We start from the raw sequence: 13,254 nt of genomic DNA on the forward strand, positions 1-13,254 counted from the left end.
GTTCCTGGGGTCATGGTGACCCTCACACCATAAAATTGTTTCATTGCTGCTTCATTATTGTTATGTTGCTAATGCTATAAATCGTAATGTACGTGTGTTTTCTGATGGTCTTAGTTGACCCCTGTGAAAAAGGTCATTTGACCCACAGGTTGAGAACCACTGTTCTAGAGGGTTGTCTGCCTTTTATTTATTTATTTATTTATTTCTCTTTCCTTCTCCATTTGTCAGACAGGAGACTAGAGATGCCTCCCTAACCCTTTGTAAGAATTCTTCCTGGGAAGGGCGGCAGGTGCCATGACACCTGTGGCAGTCGGGCGATAACTCAGGCGTTGGTTCCCTTCTTCCATGTGGACCATCAGGGTGCAGCTCTGTGGTCAGGCTTAGCAGCAAGTGCTTTATACACTGAGTCATCTCAACAGCCACCCCTCCATTACACTTCTCTTTCAAGAGAGAAAATGCCTTATCCTTCCACCACGCAGATTAGCATCCCAAAGCACAGACCTGTAGAGTCATTGAGGATTCCGTTTCTAGTGCTTTCTCCTCTCTGTACCTACGAACATTTGCACCTGTGGAGGCTAGAGGTCAACATCAGGTGGCTCCCTCTGGACAGAGTCTCTCCTGACCCTAGAGCTTCCTCCAGCGAGACTCCCCAGATGTGTCACTACCTTTGCAGCGCTGCAGTTATAAATGCATGCTAATATACCTGGCTTTTACACTGGAGCTAGAGATCTGAACCCAGGTCATCATTTTTACATGGCAATTTTACCCACTGACCTATCACACCAACTCCTTCTTTTAAAAAATAATTGTAATAATCACTCAAAATATATAAATCAAAATTAGTAAAAATACATGGAAAGACAACTTTTTTTTTTCCCTCAAGACAGGGTTTCTCTGTGTAGTCTTGGCTTCCTGGCCTCACTTTGTAGATCAGGCTGGCCTCGAACTCACAGCGATCCACCAGCCTCTGCCTCCCGAGTGCTGGGATCAAAGGCGTGCGCCACCACGCCCAGCCAACTTTTTTTTTTTAATTCATTTTCTATGTTTGTTTTTCAGACAGGGTCTCACTATGTAGCCCTGGCTGTGCTGGAACTCACTCGGTAGTTCCACGTATACTGCTTTGTGTGCCTTGTACATTCAGAGATGTCACAGGCTTACAGGTGAAATACAAAGTGATGTCTACATGAGCTTATGTCTAGATTCACACAGAAAATAGCAAGTTTGTAAATTGAAATTAATAATGTTTTCAAACACCAGACTCTAAAAATTGTGGCACGTGCTTTTAATCCTAGCACTTTGGGGGGCGGGGGCAGAAGCAAGAAATCCTCATGAGTTGAAGACCAGCCTGGACTACCACAGAGCTATGCTGTGTTGAAAACAAGGAAATACGTTCTTTTTAAACTCCACTATAGGACTGGGCATGGTGGTGTATGCACAACACTTGGGAGACAGAGGTAGGTGGATCTCTCTTGAGTTCAATGCCAGCCTGGTCTACAAAGAGAGTCCAGACCAACCAAGGCAACACAGAGAAACCCTGTCTCAAAAAACCAAAAACAAAACAAAAAAGAAACCCAAAACAAAAAACAAAACAAAAAAAAAACCCTCCACTATAAATGGTGCATCCGTGCAGCAAACACTCTTAATCCAGCCCATTGTACTCTTTTTTTCATAATTGTTCCTTGTATGACAGAGATCAGAACAAAGCTGAGATGAAGAAATAAGGATCAAAGCCCCCTACAGGTGCTTTACAGGTACAGACCAGGATAAGGCGATCCAGGAAGGACAGGTCAAAGGCTTGAGTTCTGTTTGGATTACATTTGATCCTATTGAAGTGAGGTTGAGAAGGGTTTAACTGATGCACACTAAGTAACCTGGAGAAGCTGCGTAGGCTTGGTGTCAGCTGAGTCCCTAGGAAGGTGATAAGGCAGGCAGGCATCAAAGCTCCGGGCACAGAGATAATCTTTAAACAGAGAGCACCACTGTTTTCTGCCTCTGTGGTAGCATTCTCGTAGGCTTAGCACTGGCGGGTAGTCATCCCACTTCCTTGACCCCTTTGCAGGTAAAGCTAGTCTAAGTTGATGGAAACACTGGTTGTGGGAGAGTAAGGAAAACCAATCAAGCCCCTCACAGCTTGGTAGAATGCATTATTATGAGCTTGGGGGCAAAGGGGGTGCTGCTAGAAGGGGATAATTGCTCTGGTTGCTAATTAAGGGACAGTTCACTTTATTATCTGTGCCCTTCCATTCCCCGAGAGGTGAGCATGCTTTCCCTCTGAAGTGTAATGAAGCTGAGTTCAGCTCAAAGGGACCTCCCCCCCCACACACACACACACAACTCTCTTTGCATTTGAAAGGACCTAAAAAAAAATACCCAAGCCACACATGTCAACAAGCCTAGGGTGGCAAAAGGAAAAGGGTTGAAGTCAAGCACTATAAAGAAATGGTGCCCATCTGTGTAGCCTTGGGTGGAGGTGCTAGTCAACGGCCAAGATTAAAGGAGGTTTATTATGTCGAATGGATGCAAGAAAGCTTTAAGAATTGACAATTGATGCTACCAGTTATTTCCAAGAAAAGATAAAGAAACGTCTTTGTCACTACTATCACTGCCCCCACCCCACCCGGTCTCTTTTATCTGAGAGAAAACCTGAGCCTCTAGAGCAGCATTTCTCAACGGGTGGGACTTGACCCCTTTAGGGGGTGGAGCAACCATTTCACAGAGGTCATCTAAAGCCACCAGAAAACAGATACTTACATTACCGTTCATAACAGTAGCCAATTACAGTTATGGAGTAGCAATGAAAATAATTTTATGGCCAGGGGTCACCACAACACGAGGAGGAACTGTTACAGCGGTCGCAGCATTAGGAAGGTTGAGAGCTGCTGCTCTTGAGTCACAAACCCTGATTCATCTCTGTTGCAGTGGCGTGCCTTACGTCAGCTTCATCAGACGGGTTATATTCACTATTAACAAATCTACCTTAAACGCTTTGCCTCTCAGATTCTTTCAGTGAAGGAATAAAATGTACTAATGACTGATTTCTGACAAACTAATAAATTTCCAAATATTGCCACATCAGGCTGAACGTGGTGGCGCATGCCTTTAATCCCAGCACTCAGGAGGCAGAGGCAGATGGATAGCTGTGAGTTCGAGGCCAGCCTGGTCTACAAAGTGAGCCCAGGATGGCCAAGGCTACACAGAGAAACCCTGTCTCGAAAAACAAAAACAAAAAAACCAAAACAAAACCAAATATTGCCACATCTCTACTTGTTAAAATTGAACCTGGCCTCTGGGAAAAAAACAGCAAGTGATGACTTATTTGAATGAAGTGTTCTGTCAAGAAAAAATAATATCAGTAAAAATATTTTGTGTTTATTTTTTCAATTTACATTCTATTTATATTGCCGGGTTAGGCGTGGGAGCGTGTGGAGGTGAGAGACAACTTGCCAGAGTCAGGTCCTTTTCTGTACTGTGTGGATCTCAGGGGTCAAGTTGTCTGTCTTGGCAGCAGACAATTTCCTATGGAGGCATCTCACCTGCCCCATATTTTTTTTTTTTTCTTCTTGAGACCGAGACTTGCCGTGTTACGCAGTCGCCAAAACTGAAAATCATGCAAATGCTGGGCCACTGCTACTATGTGAAGTGCATACTTAGAAAACAGAGCAATGAGGTATGACATCTAGCCGAGTTCATGGAGGCAGAGGGAGAGGTGTTTGCTGTGCCACTTCTGAGCACTGATGTCTCGTGCTTCTAGAATGGCAAACAGTAGTTTATAACCTTCTACTCCCAGTTACAAAATGTAGCAGAACTGTGAACTCTTGCTCAATGGGCACCGTTACCAATAATCATCGCTAATAAGACATAAACAGTAAAAAGCAAACAACAACAGTGAAACTGTGCAAAGTGCATCTGCACACAGGCTAGTGTTTGCGCACACTGTTCATGCCTACCCTCAGCTTAACGCTGGTGTTGTCCAGTCCTCCATAGATGCTGTTCCCGCTGTCTGTGCATCCCTCTCAGAACGGCTTGCAGTTTTTCTTCAGGTGTAGACTTGGCGATTCCTCTAAGTAAGATTTGGACAAGTTTTGCACCTACCATATGGAAGGGCATGCTAAAACTGTTGTGCTCCTAAACTGAGAGGAAAATGAAAGGGAAACAAAATAGGTGAGTGAGAGAATCTTGTGTTATAAGGAACAGAGGTCACTGAGGAAAAAGTAGAGATGAAATCTGAAAAAAAAAAAAAAAAAAACCTGTTGCATTTAATTTATCAGTATGGCCTAACAATGTTTATTATTAAGCCTATAATTATGATTGTGGCAGTATTTTCTAACCTGCTAGCAGTCAATCAAGACACAGACACCTGTTATTTTTTAAAATAGCCTTAGTTAGCCTGGGGCAGATATTAATCCCCTAAATTACTTCCCATAGTAGGGCAGGTATGGGATACCTGCCCCAATTCCATGCCATCTGCTTCTAATAATTTCTATCAAGATACCTCCCATCCATAATCCCAAATACTTGCTAATTATCATCATCTGGGCCAAGTCTTCATCCACGCCGGCCAGGTGCTTCTCTTCCTCTCTCCTCTGGTCTCTCTTCCTTCCAAGTTTCTCTGTCTTCTCAAGACCTGGAACCTTAGCCATGCCTGTCCCATTTGCCCTGCCCAAGTGTGATGGCCTTTTATTGGTCAAACAAGTTAGGCTGTTAGGCAAGGTACAGGTGGGGCAGAGACAGCAAGCAGAATACACCAGACCAACCTCCAACAAAGCCCACAGTAAATCTGTGAACACGTCTGGAAGAATGACCTCCCTCATCAGCAACATAGCCTAGAACCTAACCTTAAGGTTTGTGTTTTCTTTTTCCAAATAATTTGCTTCCAAGGGAAATTTTAATTCTTTAGGAAAGGGGCTACCATGAATCCTTTTATGCCAAGCTAAATTATAAATGAATATTACAGCAAAGCTGTAAAGAAGAAACATAAAAACAAAGCACAAGACTTTAAAATCAGACATTTTATATCATATGAGATATGATAAGGCTGTCACATCTGGCTTTGTGACTTTGATCAAGTCATTGCTTTCTCTCAACTTTGTTTTCCTAGATTAAAAAGCTGAGATGGCGTTAACTACCTCACAAGGTGATGAGGTGCCTCACACATAGGGAGACCTTGTAAGTGATAACTTTCAGGATGTTCTTATCCTCTGCCAAATGATAATGGTAGTACTTTCATGTTTACTTATTGATACTCTATCTTGATTCTGAAGGAGTATGAGGCAGCTGTCGTCAAAGGAATCTTTGAAACGAATTCTATGGAAAAAGGAACTGTCAGGCTTAAGTTATGCTTCAAGAGGCCTGTTTAGCACATCCAACGGGGCAGCAGGACATAGGAGGGATGCAGGCTTTAGGGTTGAATTGGTTTGAATCTGGTTTTTTGAGACAGGATTTCACTCTTGCCCACCCACTTCGGCTTCCTGAGTGCTGTGACTACAGAGCTGCACCAACATACTTAGTAGAATGATGGTTTATTTATAATATCTCTAGCCAAAAAATGCAAACTGCCAATGGGAAAACAGGTTATAGATAGGACATTTTTCTAATGAATATGGAAACATAATACACACTAATTTTTTTATTCATTTGCATGGGTGTATCTGTGTGAGTGTGTGCCAATGTTCTCAGAGGTCAGAAGAAAGCATTGTATATCTCTTGGAGCTGGCATTACAGACAGCTGTGAACTATCTGACATGGGTGCAAGAAACCGAACTTTTGACCACTGAATATCTTTTCAGCCTAAACACCTATGCTATGCCGTGAAATAATTTTCCCATGTAGTTTTTGTTGTTTTGTTTTGTTTTGTTTTGTTTTGTTGAGACAGGCTTTCTCTGTGTAGCAAGAGCCCTGGCTGACCTGGACTCACTTTTTAGACCAGGCTGGCCTCGAACCCACCGAGATCCACCTGCCTCTGCCTCCCAAGTGCTGAGATTCAAGGTGTTCACCACCAGTCCTGGCCCCATGTAGTTTTAACTGTGTTCATAAGTTCCTTTTATTTAAAAAAAAAAAAAAAAAAAAAAACTAGAAGCAGGAAGAAGTACAATTACAACAATTTATGCTGTCCTTTTAACAAAAGCCATACCTTTACTTAATAGGATAGCATGTGAAATGACTCAACTAGTGTATAACTCCATGCTGCTCAGTTGTGCTTGTTTTCACACTACTTCATTACTCTATCTGCTTCGTTAGGGAGAGGGGAGCTGCTGCCGCTGGTGCTAATGTGGGTATCCGACCTCAGGCAGATACAAGGCACATGCTCCACTACAGAGCTACACCTGTAGCCCTCCTACCTACTACAATAACAATAACTTTGATCTAGATTTGGGGATGGAGTCGACTGGAATTCACAGGCCTAACTTGTAGCTTTTGTCCTTTGTTTGTTTATTGTTTCTACATGGGTTTAGTTGATTGGTTTGGGACAGGGTCTAACTCTGTAGCCCTGGCTGGCCTGAAACTAGCTCTGTGTCCATCAGGCTGGCCCTGATGTCACAGAGACCCACCTGCCTCTGCGTTCTGAGTGCTGGGATTAGAGACATGTGCCACCACACCTGACTAGGTCGGTCTTTGTTTGTTTTTACTTTAAAATATATATATATATTTTTTGTTTAATTTGTATGTGCTGGTGTCAGATCTTGGAGTTACAGACACTTGTTAGCTGCCATGTGGGTGCTGGGAATTGAACCTGGGTGTGCCACCACACCTGACTAGGTCTTTCTTTGTTTTTACTTTTAAATATTTTATTTAATTTATGTGTGCTGGTGTCAGATCTTGGAGTTACAGACACTTGTGAGCTGCCATGTGGGTGCTGGGAATTGAACCTGGGTCCTTTGGAAGAGCAGGCAGTGCTCTTAACCACTGAGCCATCTCTCCAGCCCTGTTTGTTTTACTTTTATGAGCATAAAATAGTGGGGAGCTTAAGTTATCCTAAGAACTCTCCCCAGAAGTTTTCAAGAAAGTTAATTGTGTTCCCCAGCATTATGGCCAACCGTGACATTCCTTTTTATATTTTGTGGATATCACGTGAAGCGAGGTCTCTCTCCATTAACTGAGTATGCCAATAGTGTATCCTGAGGAGATATGAGCTGGCCTCATGTAGTAAACTCAGGGTTTTGTTGTCTTGTCACTGAAGTCCTTTTACAGATGGTGGATCTGACCTCATCCTTTTTAAGGATATGGAGTCAGGGGTTATCTATTCTGTGATAATTCCTTACACAAATGATAATGCACACACCTTTTGTGCTAGAGCAGCAGTTCTCAACCTGTGGGTCGCCATCCCTTTGAGGGACGAATGACCCCTTTCGCAGGGGTCACCTAAGACCATTGGAAAACACGGATATTTACATTATGGTTCATAACAGTAGCAAATCTACAGTTATGAAGCAGCGACAAAAGTAATTTTATGGTTGGGGTCACCCCGCCATGAGGAGCCGTATTAAAGGGTCACAGGTGTAGGATGGGTGAGAACCGCTGTACCAGAGAAACTTGTAAATGAAAATAGCCCCCTTTTTTTTTCTCTTTCCCAATGACTTCCAGTCTAGTATGGAAATCAGCTAGGAAGTCAACTGCAGAAGAATTCGATTAGTAACCAGCTGCTGTAATAAAGTTTCCTTGGGATGCCGTTGGACTTTAAAGACAGGGCACTCCACATGCTTATGGAGTGGAAGATGACAAGGGGCTGACTTCAAAGTTGGATTGTAAAGAAATAAAAATTAACAAAATAAAGGCGAGACCTGGGCTATTCAAAGTTCGGGATTTTTCTTTTCTTTTCTTTTTTTTTCTCCCCTCCATGAAAGAGAACCTGAGAAATCCAACGAATCTCAAATGGTTTATAGCAGGGACTTGGGGCTGACTGGAGGAGGTAGGAAAATTAAAGGGCCTCACGCATGGGCCTGTGTTTGTTTTCCTTGTGGTGTTTGGGCATCACACCCAGGGCCTTGTTCCCACTGGGTGGGTGATGTGCCACAAAGGCCATCTTCAGCCTCACTGTTTGAAGCACTTGAACTCTATCTGGAAGAAGAAGATGGGCAACCTATTGAAGTAGAAGGTGAAACAAACATATCTTTAGAAGGGAAGGACTAGCAGGGCGGTGGTGGTGACACAGGCTTTTAATCCCAGCACTTGGGAGGCAGAGGCAGGCGGATCGCTGTGAGTTCGAGGCCAGCCTGGTCTACAAAGTGAGTCCAGGGCAGTCAAGACTGCAAAGAGAAACCCTGTCTCAAAAGAAAAAAAAAAAAAAAAAAAAAAAAAAAAAAAGGAAGGAAGGAACGAGCTACTGTAAGAGGTGTTAGAAGGCTGAAGGCTGAGCAATAACTCAGGGAGAAAGCAGACGCTGGACTAGGAGAGGGATTTCAAAAGCTGTATGGGCTATCTCTGAAAAATCAGCACCCTGAATAGAGCTCTGTTTAAAAATTTGTTTGTTTATTTTCAAGACAGTGTTTCTCTGTGTAGCCTTGGCTGTCCTAGACTCGCTTTGTAGACCAGGCTGGCCTCGAACTCACAGCAATCCACCTGCCTCTGCCTCCCGAGTGCTGGGATTAAAAGTGTGTGCCACCACCACCACCTGGCCTATTTTTAATTTATATATTCACTTTATATATGCCAGTTGTAGCCCCCTCCCTCCTCTCCTTCCAGTCCCACCTTCTTTCCTTCCCTTCTCCTCAGAAAAGGAGAGACCCCCTCCCAAGCCACCCCAGCATATCAAGTCCCATCAGGACTGAGCTCGTCCTCATCCACCGTGGCCTGGCAAGGCAGCCCTGCTGGGGGAAGTGATCTCAAAGCAGGCATGTCATAGACAGCTCAATTTACTAGGGGACCCACATGACGATCAAGCTGCTCTTGGTTGCGTATGTATGGGGGTTGGGGGCTAGGTCCAGTCCATGCATGCTCTTTGGTTGGTGCTTCTGTCTTGTCGCATTCTTGTCCCCGCCATGTCCTTCTGTCCTCCCACACACACACACACATACTTCACACACACACACACATACTTCCACGGGAGAAGAGGGCTTTCTCTAAATCCTTGGGCAACCTGCCAGAGGCAGCCAGGCGAGGTGTTAGTGGGAAAAGCTTTAATTCTTCATGTCACAAACGGGAGAAACAAAAAGGTTCTTTTGGCAAAGTCAGAGGATAATAAAGTCTTTGGAAAGGAAAAAGCATTAAAGATTATTGAAAGATTCTAATCCAGCTTAATCCCCCTGTACAGTATCCCTGCCCGATAGTGACCCAGTCTATGTGGACCAAAACCAATAGGAGGGCTGGAGAGATAGCTCAGCCGTGAAGGGCTAGCCTCACAACCAAAAATGTAAGAGTTCGGTTCCCAGCACCGACGGCTGTCTCTCCAGCCACCAAAAAAAAAAAAAAAAAAAAAAAAAAAAAAAATCAATAGGAGCAAACCTGTATTCCTTAAGAAAAATTCTCGAGTTTTGCTGTAAGGAAGGAGAGGGAGAGGAGGGGGCAGGGAGGACAGAGAGCAGTTCGTTAAGTCTTGCAGGTGCAGCTCTCAGGTGCTGCCTAGATTTTTTCATTGATGTCATTCTCACTCTCATCGTCAAATTCGTGCCTGCATAGTGAAGCGTGATTGTAAATGCAGGACGGATTTTTACGATAGGAAAAAGGAAGCTATTCCCTAAGGCGTTTGCCTGGCCGGGAGCAAGGCCTTTCTCTCTTCAGCACCTCCCTGCTCTAGCCTGTCACAGGGTCTCAAATCCACCATTAGCATTTCTGAAGAAATGGCACATTAAGTCACATTCAGGTGTTAATGACCCTTCAGATAGCCTTCATCCTGGCCCAGGGGACTCTAGCAGCCAGCAAAGGGTCCCTAAAAGACAGAGCACCCAGATGCCTAGTGATTGGCACAGCGGGCCTTAGCTAAATCCGTTAAGACCCAAAGTTTGTTCAGAATACTATTTCCAGGATGTCTTGTGTTATTTTGTCTCAGGAAATCCAGAGTGGATCACTGAGAGATTTTTGACATGTAGCTAAATATTAGGAACTGTTAACTGTGATGCCTTATCAACAAACACCACCAAGACTCCCACTTCACACAAACACACAGGAAGTTAGTGTCTTCAGGCTGCACACAGCCATCTTTGTTCATTACCAAACAATCTCATGCTAAGTCTCTAAAGGGAGATGTTATGATTAAAAAAAAAAAAGGTGAGCCGGGCGTGGTGGTGCACAACTTTAATCCCAGCACTCAGGAGGCAGAGGCAGGTGGATCTTTGTGAGTTCGAGGCCAGCCTGGTCTACAAGTGAGTCCAGGGCAGCCAAGGCTACACAGAGAAATCCTGTCTCCAAAAAAAGACATATTAGATGCCTGATGAGATGTGTTGCTGACATTCAAAGTTTCTGAGTACACTTGTACACTTCAGTAGTGTGTGTGTGTGTGTGTGTGTGTGTGTGTGTGTGTGTGTGTGTAATGTAGTGTATGTACTTTTTAGTGTGTATATACAGGTCTAGCAGTCAACTGCAGGGGAGCTGATATTTGTGAATATCCTTAAGTAAGTCTGAGGGTTAGGAAGGGGCTCTTGACTCTGTTGCCTGATGGTTCAATGTTCAAAATACTCAGGATGAATTCAAGGGATAAAAGTGAAAACTAAGTGAATAGAAGACCTTTAGGGGCTAGAGAGATGGCTCAGTGACTACGAGCAATGTCTGCTCATGAAGGGGACCTGAGTTAAAGTCCCAGCACCCACACGATGGCCTCTAGTTCCAGGGGACTCAATGTCCTTTGTGGCCTCCAAGGTCACCAGGCACACACATGGTGCACAGGCATACATGCAAGCAAAACATCCATTCATATAAGGTAAGATTTTTTTTTTTTTATTTAGCTGTTTTGTCTGGAAACTGGGTTTCACTATATAGCATTGGCTGGCTGAGAGTTCCCTACACATATCAAGCTGGCCCCCAAATGGTGTGGGCCACCATGCCCATCCAAAAATTATTTTTTTTTGAGACAGGGTTTGTATACCAGGCTGGCCTTGAACTCACATCGATCAGCCTGCCTCTGCCTCCTGCCTGCTGGGATTAAAGGCGTGTGCCACCACACCTGACCATCAAATTATTTTTTAATTAAATACTAAATGCTTGTTAATAATTCAGTGGCTGTAGAATTTGCTGCTTATATAAAATACTATCTATCATCTTCTGCCTTTTCAGTATTACATAATTTTTAAAATTTATTTATTTATTATGTATACAGTGCACATTATATCACATTATAGATGGTTGAGAGCCACCATGTGGTTGCTGAGAACTGAACTCAGGACCTCTGGAAGAGCAGTCAGTGCTCTTAACCACTGAGCCATCTCTCCAGCCCCCCGTATTACACAATTTACAAAATGCTTAATGTAAGAGTTCAAATATGAATTCAAGAAGATGATCAAGTCATATCCCTGCCACCTTTCCCCAAGGTCCCAACTAGCCAGGTGTGTAGCATCATGTAGTTTCTTCTGGTCAGGGAGGCCTAAGTCTTCAAAGTCAGCGCTGCAGCGCTTTAGCTGCAGCCCTTTGCTACAATTAGTCATTCTTTTCATAGTTTATATTAAAGCATGCTGCATGAGCCAGGCGGTGGGGGCATATATCTTGAATTTCAACACTTGGGAGTAGTCAGGGGTAGGTAAGTCTCTGAGTTCAAGGCCAGCCCGGTCTACAGAGTGAGTTCCAGAAAAGCTAGAGCTACACAGAGAAACCCTGTCTCAAAAACTAACCACCACCACCAACAACAAGAAGCATGTTGTATGTTTATGGTTAGGATTAAAAATCAAGTCCCCAATTTTGTCATCAGTAAAAGAACAAGATAATGTACGTCCTATTGTATACAAGATAACTTAGACTATCAGTAGTATTCTAGATAGATTGTGTATCTTAAATCAATGCAAGCCTTTTAAGTCTCTTTATATTTGTGTTTGTGAGAGAGAGAGAGAGAGACAGAGAGAGAGAGAGAGAGACAGAGAGAGAGAGAGATTAAGAGGACAATTTGTGGGCATTTCTTCTCTCCTTCCACTGTGTTTGTCCTAAAGGTTGAACTCAGGCCATCAGGCTTGGGTATACCGGCCTTTGGCCACTAAGCCTTCTCATTGGCACCTAGTTATAAGCCTTTATGTTATGGGAAACATAGGGGTAGGAGAGCAAACTGACTGACTTAATGAAGATGGCCCGGGACAAAGTCTGAATGGGTACATGGTGTAGAGTATTTGAACTCTTCAGTGGGTCCGTGTTAGGAGAGAAGAGTGGAAGTAGGAGGTGGGCAGTCTAGATTGGGAGAATGCCAAGGCCACGTGTTCTCACCTGGAACAGACCAGGGCAAAGCTCACTGAAAACAGTGAGCAGCCATCAACACTGTCTCACATGGGCCCCATCCTCCCGCAGTTCATTGGTTGTTTTGTTTTTGTTTTTCGAGTCAGGGTTTCTCTGTGTAGCACTGGCTGTCCTAGAATCACTTTGTAGACCAGGCTGGCCTCGAACTCACAGCAATCCGCCTGCCTCTGCCTCCTGAGTGCAGGGATTAAAGGCGTGCGCCACCATCTAGCAGTTCATTTTATGCGTGTGCTTTGTTTTTGTTTGGTTTGTTTGTTTGTTTTGTTTTGTTTTGTTTTTTTGAGACTGTCGGCTGTCCAGGGCTTTCCTGGAGCAATGAGGTGCTGGGTGCCCATGTGTTTGAAACCCAGAAAATAGTGTTGCTCGTGGCAAAAACCTGTGGTCAATAGGAAATAACCAGCAGATAAATTCCTTCTTGTTCCCATCCTAGTTTCCTTAAAACGTTCATTCATCCAACCTCCCAGAAGATGGCCCCAGAGGAACAAGCAATCAGTCACCTGTGGTAAAAAAAGTAGTGTGTACACATTAGCTTTAAGCTCTGCTCTTTGCATTGGCACAAATAGAAAAGGTATCCAGGAGGGTGAGACATCATGTACTGAAGGCTCTGAGTTGGAAAACTAAACTCAGTGGAAAATTTTTCTCTAAATAAAGAGAGCAGAGGGATGACGTGTTTGAACAACGCCACCTAAGGAAAAAGGTTTTCCTGCTTCAGCTGTGTCAGCACTGGGAGACTGCTGCAGTCGTGGTGCAAAGCTGCCCACTAAACCCTGGGCCTGCAGCACAACCTGACATTGTCCACGTTGCACTGGTTTTGAAGGAAACAGGATCATTGAGGCTTTCAAGAAGATTTTAAAGAAAAACCGAGAAGCCAGACTGTTAGGGGCACAGCTT

Source organism: Acomys russatus, chromosome 28 (assembly GCF_903995435.1).
Source record: "Acomys russatus chromosome 28, mAcoRus1.1, whole genome shotgun sequence".
In the NCBI taxonomy this organism is placed as follows: Eukaryota; Metazoa; Chordata; class Mammalia; order Rodentia; family Muridae; genus Acomys; species Acomys russatus.